At 38.4% G+C, this 12,747-nt stretch overlaps 1 protein-coding gene across 1 annotated transcript in view; it reads left to right on the forward strand.

Moving 5' to 3' along the window:
- elfn2a (extracellular leucine-rich repeat and fibronectin type III domain containing 2a) overlaps positions 1 to 12,747 on the forward strand; it is a 243,497-nt gene that overhangs the window by 28,163 nt on the left and 202,587 nt on the right. The window contains exon 2 of the mRNA XM_044189672.1: positions 1,876 to 2,100. The gene's annotated coding sequence lies outside the window, so the exon portion shown is untranslated. The remainder of the gene's footprint in view (positions 1 to 1,875; positions 2,101 to 12,747) is intronic.

Genomic DNA, 12,747 nt, shown 5'->3' on the forward strand with positions numbered 1-12,747 from the left:
GCGCTCTGAACACACTGCTGGAGAGAGAAAAAAGAAAGAGAAAGAAAGAAAGTGCCCAAGGCTGTTTCACTTGGGCTTACTGTTGGTATCTGTCTACAGGTGTAAGCCTTTTCCTGTAATTTGATGTGTATCACTGTGCAGACGGGTTAGTTGTAACAACAGTTTCTTTGTCTTTTAATTCTATCCTTTGTCGTCTTTGAAAACAAGCAACTTTTTCCATTTCATAAAATGTAATGGCTCCTTTCTGGTGCAAAAACTTAGGACTGTGATTTGTTTAGGTGTGTGTGTTGCTATGCATGCACAGAATAAAGAGTAAGTAAGTCAGCGAGCTGGCATGTTTGTGAAAAATCAGTCAAGGCTATTTGACGTCAGTTTGTCTGGTTTTGGAAAAGGTTTGCAGCCAGCTGGGGACTGTTTCATGGTCAAACCGATTCAACCTGGAGGTCTCTGTGTTTCAGGCATGTCACTAATATGTAAAGAATAATTAAATATTGTAAATTAAGTATTTACTTTTGTATACACAGTTTTATGAATGGTTTATACTAGGGAGCTGTCAGCCTGGCTGGCTGTGGCTAGTTTATAGAAAATTTACAGAAAGTCTGGATTTTGGTTGTTGAAGTCCGAAATGTTCTTGTGATAAATACCAGTTTATGTATGCACAAAGCCAGATGATATGAGGCCATTTTGGGCATGTGACTACCCATTCAAAGCCAATAAGTAGTTAGCACAGGTCCAATTTCCAGGCCACAGTCCAAGCACACTTCAGCTCAGGTAAACTTGAGACTTCTAACTGCCCACAGGGATGATTGTGAATGTCTGCATGTCTGTGTTAGCACTGTGATGGACTGGTGGCCTGTCCAAAGTGTCTCTCTGCATTTCGCCAAATAGGCTTTAGCTGCCCAAGACCCTCAAGAAAAAGGAAAGAATAAGTTGGAAGACAGTATGAATAAATGAAGGATGATGTTCTGAAAAGTTTCCCAGCGAAGTGGAGCGTTCACAGCTGAGTGTGAATGTGTCTCTGTCCGAGGTGCTGGAAATCTTCACGGCCAGATGAGCTCAGCTTTGCAGACATCTGTCCATGGTGCTGAAATCCAGCAATGAGCTCTCAGCCACGAGACGTGCAGCCACAGATGTGGCCAGTCAGAGCGTGAACAGGGAAGGCATGAACGCCTGCTTTAAAAACTGCTACTCTTTAATTGTCAGAGCATGTCAGTTGTAAGTGTGTTCACAAGTTTAAGCTCTAAATGTATGTATACTATATATTTGCCGGCCATTATTGAATATATACTATATGGAACACTGACTACTGTTATTTTAACAATTTGATCTTATTTTGATTACTTTCAAATCCCATCTTTTGTCTATTTAATTACACGTTTGTGTTATATGTTTTATAACCAGTATAAACTAGTATTCTATATTCTATGTGCTGCAGCAGTGACACTCCTGTAAAGGAGATTTTAAAACTAAGCAAGACAATTTCCTAAAGTTTCTTAAAGTCATGAATACAGTTTTAGCGGATGTATTTTTTCACGGTTCCAGGCATGCATTAGTTTTCATTTTTCCCTATAAAATTTCCCATAAATTAAAATATATCCATCTAAAGATCTATTAGTGGACTCTTCAAACTATTAATGCAAACATAATGGTCACCGTAATCCATTACAGTCCATTACAGTATGTAACAGTATATTTGCATTAATTCTTGTCAGTGTACATTATCATACCCTGGTAATGCAGTTGAAGCAGACTGATTTAAAAAAGTTTGCATTTTCTTATATTGATAATGTAACTTTTATTTTAAATGTATGTAAAACTTAAATCAAAAATCTTTAATTTCTGGCTGTTTTAATACTATCCCCTCTGCCATTTCAGATGCTGAGCGAGCCAATTGTTTGGTGGACTTGATGCAACTGCAATCCTTGCATTCTGCTTTATCAAACTTCTTCATTAAAGCATCTCATCAAATATTTATTCTATTCTATTTAATATTTATTTATTGGACTTCTTCAGACTTAATCACAAAAAAAAATAAAAAAATTGGGAAATGTAGGAGATGCAATTTTCCTCATGCTGCTACCATCACTAACACATCACATGGTAAGGTCACTCTAATATGAAAAAGAAACATTCAAATGTGTAAAACACAGCATTATGGTTTTCAAAATGCTTAGCTTTGAAGTAAAGTATATGTAATTTGTAGTAAATTGTCTAAAATAGGCAAAACCACTGGTATGGTCATTTAAAGTCAACATATTTTGGCTGTAATAACCCTTTTAATGTTTACAGGATTGTATTCATAGTATTCATTCATACCAAACAAAAAATGACATAAAAATGGCCATTTCAGGCAAATGGACAAACAATTGTGTTCCAGCTGTTTTTCAATAAACAGGTCTCATTTTCAATTCCTCAATATCCACAGGTGTCCTTTTATGAGACTGGGAACCCCTACCTGCTCGTGTACTGAAAAACCCTGTGAATAAAAGAATAATTGAAATGCCTAAAAAGTAAATGTTCACATGCATTTCTTTGGCCTGAGAGCCAAAATCTTCTGATACAATCTCAGCCATTAGGATACAAACAAGGACAGAGCCCAGACAGCCACTTTTCACAAACATTCGGTTTAAATGCAGTTTCAATTATTCAGGGCCATGTGTGGGAAGGACATGTGGGGTATGTGCTTGTGTGTGTTTGTGTGGTTGATAGATTTCTGATGAGGAAAACTGAAATGTCTGTCCTGTCGGGTTAAATCTCCCTGTCCTCTCCTGTCCATCCTCTCTACTTATGTCAGCCCTCATTCTACTTTGTACCAAATCCGGGGTCGCTTGCATCCATCTAAAGGCAGATATTCTAGCAGTGTGTGTGTACATGAGTGTGTGATACATGAGCAGGAACAATAGCTGTGACAATAATTGTGGCTTTGTCTCCGACTTTGTGCTGTACGAGTGCACAAGTTTATTTTGTTTGCATCCATTCTTTTTTTTGTTTAAGTGTTTCCAAGTGAGTGTGTGACTGGCTGCATCACTGCAACTGTGTGTGTGTGTGTGTGTGTGTGTGTGTGTGTGTGTGCATGCATATGTGTGTCTGCGTCTGCATGGCTGTATGCTCCAGTTCAATCTTTATGTGAATCCTTGCCAAGTCACAGATATAAATAAACCATAGCTATGGCTGATACACTGGTTGAGGCGAGCCTCGCGCTCTGGCAGATGCAGCTGAACAGCTGAAGTGTGCCTCGGTGTGCCTGTGCATGTGTGTGTTAATGTGTGTTAATGTGTGTATGCTGTGCGAGTCGTTTGGTTGAGGGAATATAGCCTCGCACATGCAGCCAATTTGCTTTCTTGGAGTGTGTGTGGTGTGTGTGTGTGTGTGAGAGAGGGATTGGGGGGCTTTAAGCACTTAAGTTAAATTCTGTATTCTTTGCAACTGTGCTTCAGCACACACACACACACACTTACACAAGTACTGACATGTTTTCTCAGTACTGCAAGATGGCAAATTTGTTGCCCCTGAATTCATATTCAGCAGGAGCGTGTGCTCAGCAGTGTGCAGCTTGCTAAATATTCAGTACTAAACACTTTATTATTGGTCTGCTAACTCATCTGTACCTGCCAAAGTCGCACACATGAAAATCAACTGAGTGGAGTGAAGCGTTAGGCTCTGCTGAAACCGCACTTGGCATTTGAAAGGACAGTATGTTCTGTCAGAATGTTGAACAGCTGAAACACCTGATGTCAGGTTTTCAGTTTTATTATTTTTGATTGTTTCATATTTGATGTTGTTTTTCAATCGCCGCGTCACAAGTGAGTGAAGAATTTTTGGATCATCTCCTCATCTGAGACTAAGTGGAGGTTTAGTACATTTCTTAAGACTTCAAGATTGATATACTTTTCAGATTTCTACATGGAGCTGTTCCTTACAGTGGTGTGGTTATTTCAGTTCTGCTGACAGCTCTCTGACATGGAAAACATAAGCTGTTTGGAGAAATAATGTAGGATATCTGCCTCCAATGAGGAAGATAATCTTTTCATATCTGGTGGAGTGTTTGCGAGACACACAGGGAGAGCATGTAGAGGCATATGGCGAATTTACAGGGTTTTGGATGCTCCTCGTGCTGTAGCTCCACTATAGGACAGACGGGTGGAGCTTTACCTTGACTTTTGTTCGTTCATCGTCATTGTGTTGCTAACTTGTCATTGTGTTGCTAACTTGTCTTCTGATGTGTGTACTTTTCGGGCGTGAAGAGGACAATAAAAGCTTGGCATATTGGCTATGGTTTCCAATAAATCATCATTAAATGGGGATTCACCTTACGCTTTGTTGAATGTGAATGTTTTTTTTATTTTTAACCTGCATCCTTACATCTAGTAGAAACAATACAAAGTGGACATCCTATTGGAGTCCTCTTACTCCATATATATATATATATATATATATATATATATATATATATATATATATATATTGAATAAACTGCTCTTAGCCGCTAGATGCTCAACTGTCTTCCCAAGTCAGGCTCTCAGCTGTTTCGTGCTGGGCAGGTAGAACTGAGGCTATACATGTGGATATCCTTAAGAACTGTTGGGAATCTACAATATGGAGCAGTGGAAGTGGCTGAATGCTGCACAGTATTGCAGACTGGGGTGTTGATTCTCATTGGTATTTGCAGTTATTTTCACCCCCAGGGAGTCATTTGATTAAACATTTTATGAGACATATAGCTTAATGGAGCTTTAACTATTTGTCATTTAATAAAGGGCATTTCTTTGGTAAAGAAGGGGCATTATTTACGTTTGGAGGAGCTGCACTTCCACTCTCTCCATTTCAGTTTTGGCCTCTTTTTCTCTCCGTTTCTATTGGCTGTTTTTCCTCTCTTTGTCTCATTTTTTGCCTGGCTTCTCTTTCTTTTTCCTCTCTGTTCATTTGATTGGTCTTTCCTTCTTAGAGGGCGATACTAGCTGCTGTCTGACATTTACACTGTTTTGACAGGGACAACACCTAAGCACACACACTAACACAACAACAACAACAGCCAACACACAGAGCTGTCAAGGTCTTATCGCAGGTATATAATTGATTGAGACAAATTCAGAGCCATAGACGGACAACGTTGGTGACACTAAGACAAGCACACACACCAAATACAGAGTAGATTTCACCTCCATGCTAGTGTGTGTGTGTACTTCCTGACATCCTGCATTAAGCATGAGGCCAGGTCTTGGGCACACAAAGATGTGTGAGTCACTCTGATTAGTCAGTCCTGCACCGGTCTGTGAAAGCAGCCAAGCCGTTGCCTAGTTTGTATGCTATACATGTGTGTGTGTGTGTGTGTATGATGGGCAGGTAGAGTATTAGCCTGCGAGGAGCTAGGTCCTTGTTAGCAGGGATCTGGCAGGCAGGTAGATGTAGAGTGACAGAAAGGTTTGCGGCATTCACACACACACGCACACACACACATGGACACACACACACACACACACACACACACCCACAAACACACAAATCGGTATCCTGTTGTAATGGTTCTGAGATGAGCTGTAGGTAGCTCATCACTATTTCAATGCCCATTTAAAGCACTAACATACCAGTTAATCTGTACATGATATAGAAACATTTCAGTTGACAATACTGGGATGTAAAGACCAATACCTGCTGAATATCAGTGTGAACTTAATGCAGCACATGTGCCTTTCACTTTATACAAACTCTTTATACAAATGGAAACAAAGTTCCATTGTTACGATGCTGCACCATTTGAGAACCCTCAAATATGCCTTCCCTATTCGGCAATGAATGTATAACTTCATGTGACACAGATTGTAATTATTAGAAAAAATAAATGACAGTTCAGTTGAAGTATTTTTCCCATGACAACGATGAAGGCAAAGAGTAAAAAAAAACTCAAGTACAGCTAAAACCTTATGGACTATAGACATTTGAGTAACACTTATTAAGGTACATGACTTTTTTACTAGTTTATTAGCATGCATTTTAGTAGCATATTGGCTCTTTATTAGTCATTATAAAGCACTTATAAATGGCTTATAATGCATGACCATATTCTAGAACTACTAGGCTATTAACATTTTCAATCAACAACATCCTAATTACTGCTTATTGATAGCAAGTAAGGACATTGTTGTACATGAATTATGCTCTTAATATGCTATGCTCAGTATGGGCGTTTAAGGTGGTAGTACCACAAGAATACTCATTCTTATGTAACAAAACACAAACTACGAGTTAATAGTGTCCAAATAACTCTGAATTGAGTCTTTCTAACTCAGAATATGTTGCCCATTCTAAAATGAGGTCTTGCTCATAACCAATTCACTAGTAGTTTGACACTAACCCACACAGGTTCCCTATTCTAAAGTTGCCTCCTCTTCACACTTGAAAGTAAATCCATTGTAACACACAACTACTGCAATTAACAGACTCTATTCTTAAGTGATGGATTACACCTTGAAAAATATGGAGATCTTTTGAGATGCACAGGTTCTATTCCCATTCAGTAGTAGAAGACCACAGAAGTCAGCACAAGTAGAAATAGCTCCTTTGTTAATGGACCACTTCAGAGATTTTCAGACATATCTATTCAAATATTTTTTCAAATTTCTTCAAGACTATGAACAAATGTACTGCCTAAACTTGATGTTTACGTTTCAGCTAACAGAGCTTTTCGGTGTGTAAAGGATCACACAGATTTTCTGATTCTCAGAGGCATGGTCCATTTAACACTCCTCATCATAAAACCTACACAGGTCAATATGAAGTTGCTCTTTTGTAGCTAAATAGCATTTTCAGTATTTCACACTTCCAGTACAGCATAATTTAACAGAATCTTAACTGAGCAACATATCCAACTAGCATTTTAATTCTTCATCAACAAGGGAAGAAGTTGGCCTCTGGATTTTATGTCCTCTATGTCTTTTTCTCAGGGGTAATGTGGGTGTCACATTTCTTAGCGAAGGACAGTAGGGTCTCATTTGCATGATCAAACTTCAGGTGCTTGTAGTTAATAGCCTAGTAGTTGTAGAATATGGTCATGCAGAAAAAAGCATTAATAAGTGCTTTAAAATGACTAATAAAGAGCCATAATGCTACTAGTATGCATGCTAATAAGCAACTAATCAATGGTGAATATGTGTCCCTTAGTATAAAGTGTTTCCCAAATTTGTTTTGCAGTAGTTTAACAGTGGGCTTTGTAAGGTTAATCCATCCTCTAGCTGACTTATCCCTTCTATCTCAGACAAACTGATGACTCCCAGTACCTTCTATGTTTTCCCATACCATGTTAAATTGTCATTCTATGGAAATACCTGGCAACACACTCAGCTGGTGCTCAGCGATACCAGTGCGGGCAGAGTCAGCTGATAGGACCGCGAACTAGTTAAGCAGCAATTAGTGGTTACTTAGCAACAAGTAATGCTATCTGCCCATCAGGAAGCTCCGTAAATCACTGAGTTGAGGCAGAGCAGCCGGAGGACATCAGCGGGAAAACCAGAAAATATTTTCTCCATAAAATATGATTTTATGTTGCAAAATGCAGCTGCTGTGATGCAAGAAACGTTTCAGACTCGATCTGACAATAAAGCATCATCATCATCATCATCATCATCCAATTTCACCAAAATCAGTGAATAAAGTTATAAAAGTTGGGTGTTTTTGTACAGTAATCTGTGAGTCTCGGCCCCCAGAAACGCTGCAGCTTCTATCGTTTTTCTAATCCTATTTCTTGTCTCATCTGTGGTCTGATAAACAGTAAATTCATCAAATTCAGTGCCCCATATCCCATAGTATACACTTCCGTAGGTTGCAAAGTCATGTCAACCATTTTAAATAATTTTGACATTTTATGAGTAAATGATGGATGAATGGATTATTTGTAAAATATCGATAAATTAATAGTTGAATTAGTTAGTTGCAACACAAAATTTCTACTTTTGTAGTACAGATCGTAATTAGTGGTAACTCTGGTGTAGAATTTATAAAATAAATCCTCTTTTGTGTGTTTAGAGCTTAGGAGCTTAGCAAACAGCTTTCTACAACAATCAAATAACTGGGTAGCAATATGAGTAACAATAGCTGTTTTGAGAGCTACAAATTACTAGGAATTATATGTCATCTGGATGGTTTGACAGGTTAAATGGTAGTTTTACAGTGTATTTGTCTGCAGTTGTATTGCAGGGTTGATGCAGAAAAGGGACTACAATTGCTGCCATATGTTAGCATAACACTTTACCCTCACAATGGTATGAAAAGTTAAGCAAATCAAAATGTATGCACTTAATTTTGATTTAGTCCAAAGGATTAGCAGCTAGAGCTTTACATTCTCATATTTCATCTGTCAGTTCTCTCGAACCCTTATGGAAATATCTATAATCATTATTGTTTTCCTTCACAGATTTGACACAGCAGCAGTGCTTTTATAGCAGTGAACAGTACTTCCTCTATGCTTTCAATCAGCTTTCAATGGGAATATGGTTACCCTTCCTCTGTCCTTTGTCACACTCACAGTAGACTCAGAACCAAGAAACTGCAATTAACCGTCTCTAGTCCAAAGACAAGGTTTACAATTTATCTCTCTGTATATCAACTATGAGGCTTCAAAAAGGCGAAAAAAGTGTGAATATTTATATTCAGAATGGCCTTCACGTTGTGCTTTAAAATAGGGAGAAAGCCGCCATTCTTGCATCTTTGCAACATAAGCAGCAGCATAAAATTTTATGTACAGGAGAGGACAAAACAATGTGAACGCCTTGTAATAAAGACGTAATGCCATACAAAACAACACCACAAATATCAGCTTTAAAAATTATTAGAGACGTGAATAAAAAGTTCTCTGACATATTCAGAAGGCTGTAAACTTCACAGAAGTACTGTACGACAGGGCTGTTACACTGGATTGTATTAAAGTATTCATAATTTTCCCACCCCCCCATGTGGCTATATATGTGTGAGTGTGTGTGTAAGTATACACAGAGCAGCAGGTGGTGACATTTTAAACAGTAAACAAACACGAGCTGGCTGGTTGATTTCTGTCTTTGACTGAGCTGCAGAGAGAATAGCACTTTGGCTTTTTGTGTTCCCCACCATGAAAACTGATTTCACTGTTCCAGAGCCCCTCGACACTTACACAGGTGTTTTGAGTTATTATATTATGGACGAAATTTCTCCTCAGGTTCACATTGCTTGGAGCTACATTGGGAATTTGCTGAGGTCATTACATTCCATGTAGTAATAAGAGAAATAAAGGTGTAAGTTGCCTTTACAACCGTGACAAAATGGGCTGGAAGGCCACAGAGATCTGAGTCCAAAGAGGTCTGTACATGTCCACGGAGCCAGCTCTTCAAACCTAATGTGTTTACTAAGTGGAGATTAAGGCAGGACTAAATTAAAATGGGTTGCACCGCACAAATTAGTTCTTAAATCGAGATTAGTTGTTGCATTAGCTGTTGCATAGCTAATTGAATAAACTGACAAAACGAACGTTAGCTCGCTAATATCTGACATGTTTAGAGTAAAGAGTAAAAGAGCTATATGGAATATGGTTTGACACATATGTCTGTTTAATAATGATGCAGACTGGGAAGATTTTAGATTACATTTCGCAAAGTAAGATGTTACGTTGAACTAAATGACCAAATAACATCAGTTAGGTTAGTATGATTGGATATTTCCCACTCATTCAAAACTGCATGAATACTACTAACTCTGAAATGCACATGCTTCTCCATATGTGCATATACTGTACAAATAAAACAAAGTCAAACCCACATTTACAAAGGATTGGCATTTCATTTGAATATATACTGTATATCGTTTGCCATAAAACTGTTATTTTTTGAAGTTATGCTACAGCTTGTGATGCTGCAGTGACTTCCTGTTTACACAGTTGATTGCTTTGGACTGGACGGTGCTACATGTGTTTCCTAGCAACCAATTTACATATTACTAAAGTCTTTACTAAAGCCTTTACTACCTGAGACATTTCTCAAGTTTTAATAGTGCAACCCAATTTAGTAAATCACTAGTTTGAAACCAACTAAGAGCTTTGGAAGACTTTACACACAAACTTAGTGACGGATTTATGAATAGCTGGTGCAACCCAATCCACTTGAATGTTTTCCACATAAAACTTAAATCACGCATAACTGAACTGAGAATGATACAGAATGATGGGTGATTTTGATCAGTACCTACTAATAACACACACAAACACACTGTGAATATGATTCTTAAAGGTGTGGATGAGTGAGAATGGGTGAATGAGAAGCAAATTCTAAAGCATGTTATATAAATGGCAGAAATGGAATACAATATTTATAAGTATGTTTTCATTAGTGTATAATCACCTAGAAATAAGAATCATTGTGTTTTCAATATCTTGGAATATGCAATTTTTATCTAAGCCATGTTTCTACAGTAGCCCAGAATGGACAAACCAAACACTGGCTCTAGATAGGGCTGTTCGCGTTTTTCGCGAGTTTCACGGCCACCTTAGTTTCTCCTACACACTCGGAGCGGTATTCAAATGGTTGTAAACTGCAATTTCACCACTAGATGCCACTAAATCCTACACACTGGAACTAAAGTGCAGCAAATATACAATTACAATCTCAGATCAAGCTAATGAAACACAGGTAAAGACAGTAAAAGGCAGAGAGTTAAATTAAATAAAAATATTAAGTACGCAGAAAACAAATACAGTAAAATTACATGACAAAGTGTGATTTAAAAATATCTGTGGATTCAATCTGTCTTTATCTCTATAATAGATCATTTTAAAGTTTTGGGGCCACAGCTGCAACAGCTCAGTCTCCTTCAGACTTTTTGTTAACTTTGGAAGTACATCTAAAAGGCTTCAGTCATCTTGAGGTACAGTAGGGACTTCTAGAGGAGTTCAGTGATAAATGCTGGAGCTCTGCCATGGGAGTCCTTGTAGGTGATTAAAAAAGCAATCTTAAAATCAATTGTAAAATGTACTTGGAGCCAGTGTTACAAGGCTAAAACAGGAGTAACACAAGCCGACAGTTGGTTCTTAGTTAAAAGTCCAGTCATTCTTGTCTTGAATGTTGAAAAAGGTAAAGATTTACAGCAAAGATGACTCACACCAGTACATAATGAACTGTAGCCATCTAAAAGGGATGTGAGGAAGCCATGAAGCACTTTCTCTATACCTGTAATGCTAAGATGGACCTTTGATCTTATTTTTAATCTACCATACTGCACTGGAAAACTGATTTTTTTTTGGTTTGTTTTTCTTCTGGTTTGAGCATGAGGCCTTTGAGCCTTTGTAGCTGATTTTTTTTTGTGCTACCGGTTGCTCGCTCATTGCACTTTCTTCCATTGCTGAGCAGTGGAAACCCTGTGTGAAGGATGTGATGACCTGTCGCAACTGCTGAGTCACTGTTATCAGTCAAAAACCCCATCAAGGCTGTATAGATTATGGTCATTTTGTGCAATGGGCCAGGAAATTTTTACTTCCTTTCCCTTGAAATGAAAATAATCTCAATTTCACACATACATTTGACTTCAGATACACTCACACACACATTTTGGCATCAGATAATATTCAAAATATCTCTATTCAAAATATTTAAAATGTGCCTGGGAAGAAGAATTTGGTAGGGTACGCTGTCTGTGACTGAGAGAATACACAATTCCTCAAGCTGTGTGAGACATGGAGTACTTCAATTCAAAGTGTTCCATTGCTTACATCTCTGCAGGAGTAGGCTCGCCGGGTGGTATCCTGAGGTTGATCCCACTTGCCAGAGGTGGCATGGTGCCCCCGCTACCCTATATCATATGTTTTTTTTCTGTCAGTCAATTCCCCCATTATGGTGACACGATATTTTAAACTTTTTCACAGATGTACGGCTGAAACATACCCCCAAACCCCATACCTGCTGTGTGTGGAGTAGCCCCAGAGGGGGTGTCCCTTTCAGTCAAACTCTCTAGCATTTGTGTCCCTCTTGGCCTGCCATCTAATGCTTCTTAAGATGAAGGACCATATTACCATATTATGTGGCAGCCTTTCCTGGATTATCTTAACAACCTTCCCTGTGCCAGACTGACCCCCCCCCCCCCTTGTGTTGTTGCTTATTTATTTATTACTAGTATTGCTTTTATTTCTTACCCTACTTTAATTGTCTGTCTCTTTATATCTCTGCATACTCATGTACCTTGGTCCATCTGTTTAGTTTACATGCAAAATCCCAAAAAAAAAAAACAGTTGAAACATTCCGGCGTCATCAGCATGCAAGAGCTTGGGTCTTTATAGATCGGTTGATCTGCAAAAGTGATGCAAGTGCACCCTCACAAGCCTACATGATTGTATTTGTAATTTGTCTTTGCATCTGCGACATGCCACTTTACTTTCTCTCACAAACGCACACTCGATGCACACACCTGTCTCACCCAGAACATCTGCAGTGTTAAAGTGTTTACTCTCTTATCCATGGAACTCATGATAAATGTGTGATTCTATGGTTTGAGTAGCAGCACTGAGCCTTTTTGGAGGACATTGTGCAATTTAAAAAGCTGCGAGCAAAATAACAGGATGTAACACCTCATAATCTCTGACTCTATTTCAGTTCGGTTCATTTTGACATGATTTATTGGCATGAAAGTAAAGAATAATGCTGGCAAGATATCAGGGCAAAAAATTAAAATTTGCACACCATTTCCTCATTTCCCTTCATGTGCATTTGTGTGTGTGTGTGTGTATGTGTGTATGTGTGT

Source organism: Siniperca chuatsi, linkage group LG3 (genome assembly GCF_020085105.1).
Source record: "Siniperca chuatsi isolate FFG_IHB_CAS linkage group LG3, ASM2008510v1, whole genome shotgun sequence".
In the NCBI taxonomy this organism is placed as follows: domain Eukaryota; kingdom Metazoa; phylum Chordata; class Actinopteri; order Centrarchiformes; family Sinipercidae; genus Siniperca; species Siniperca chuatsi.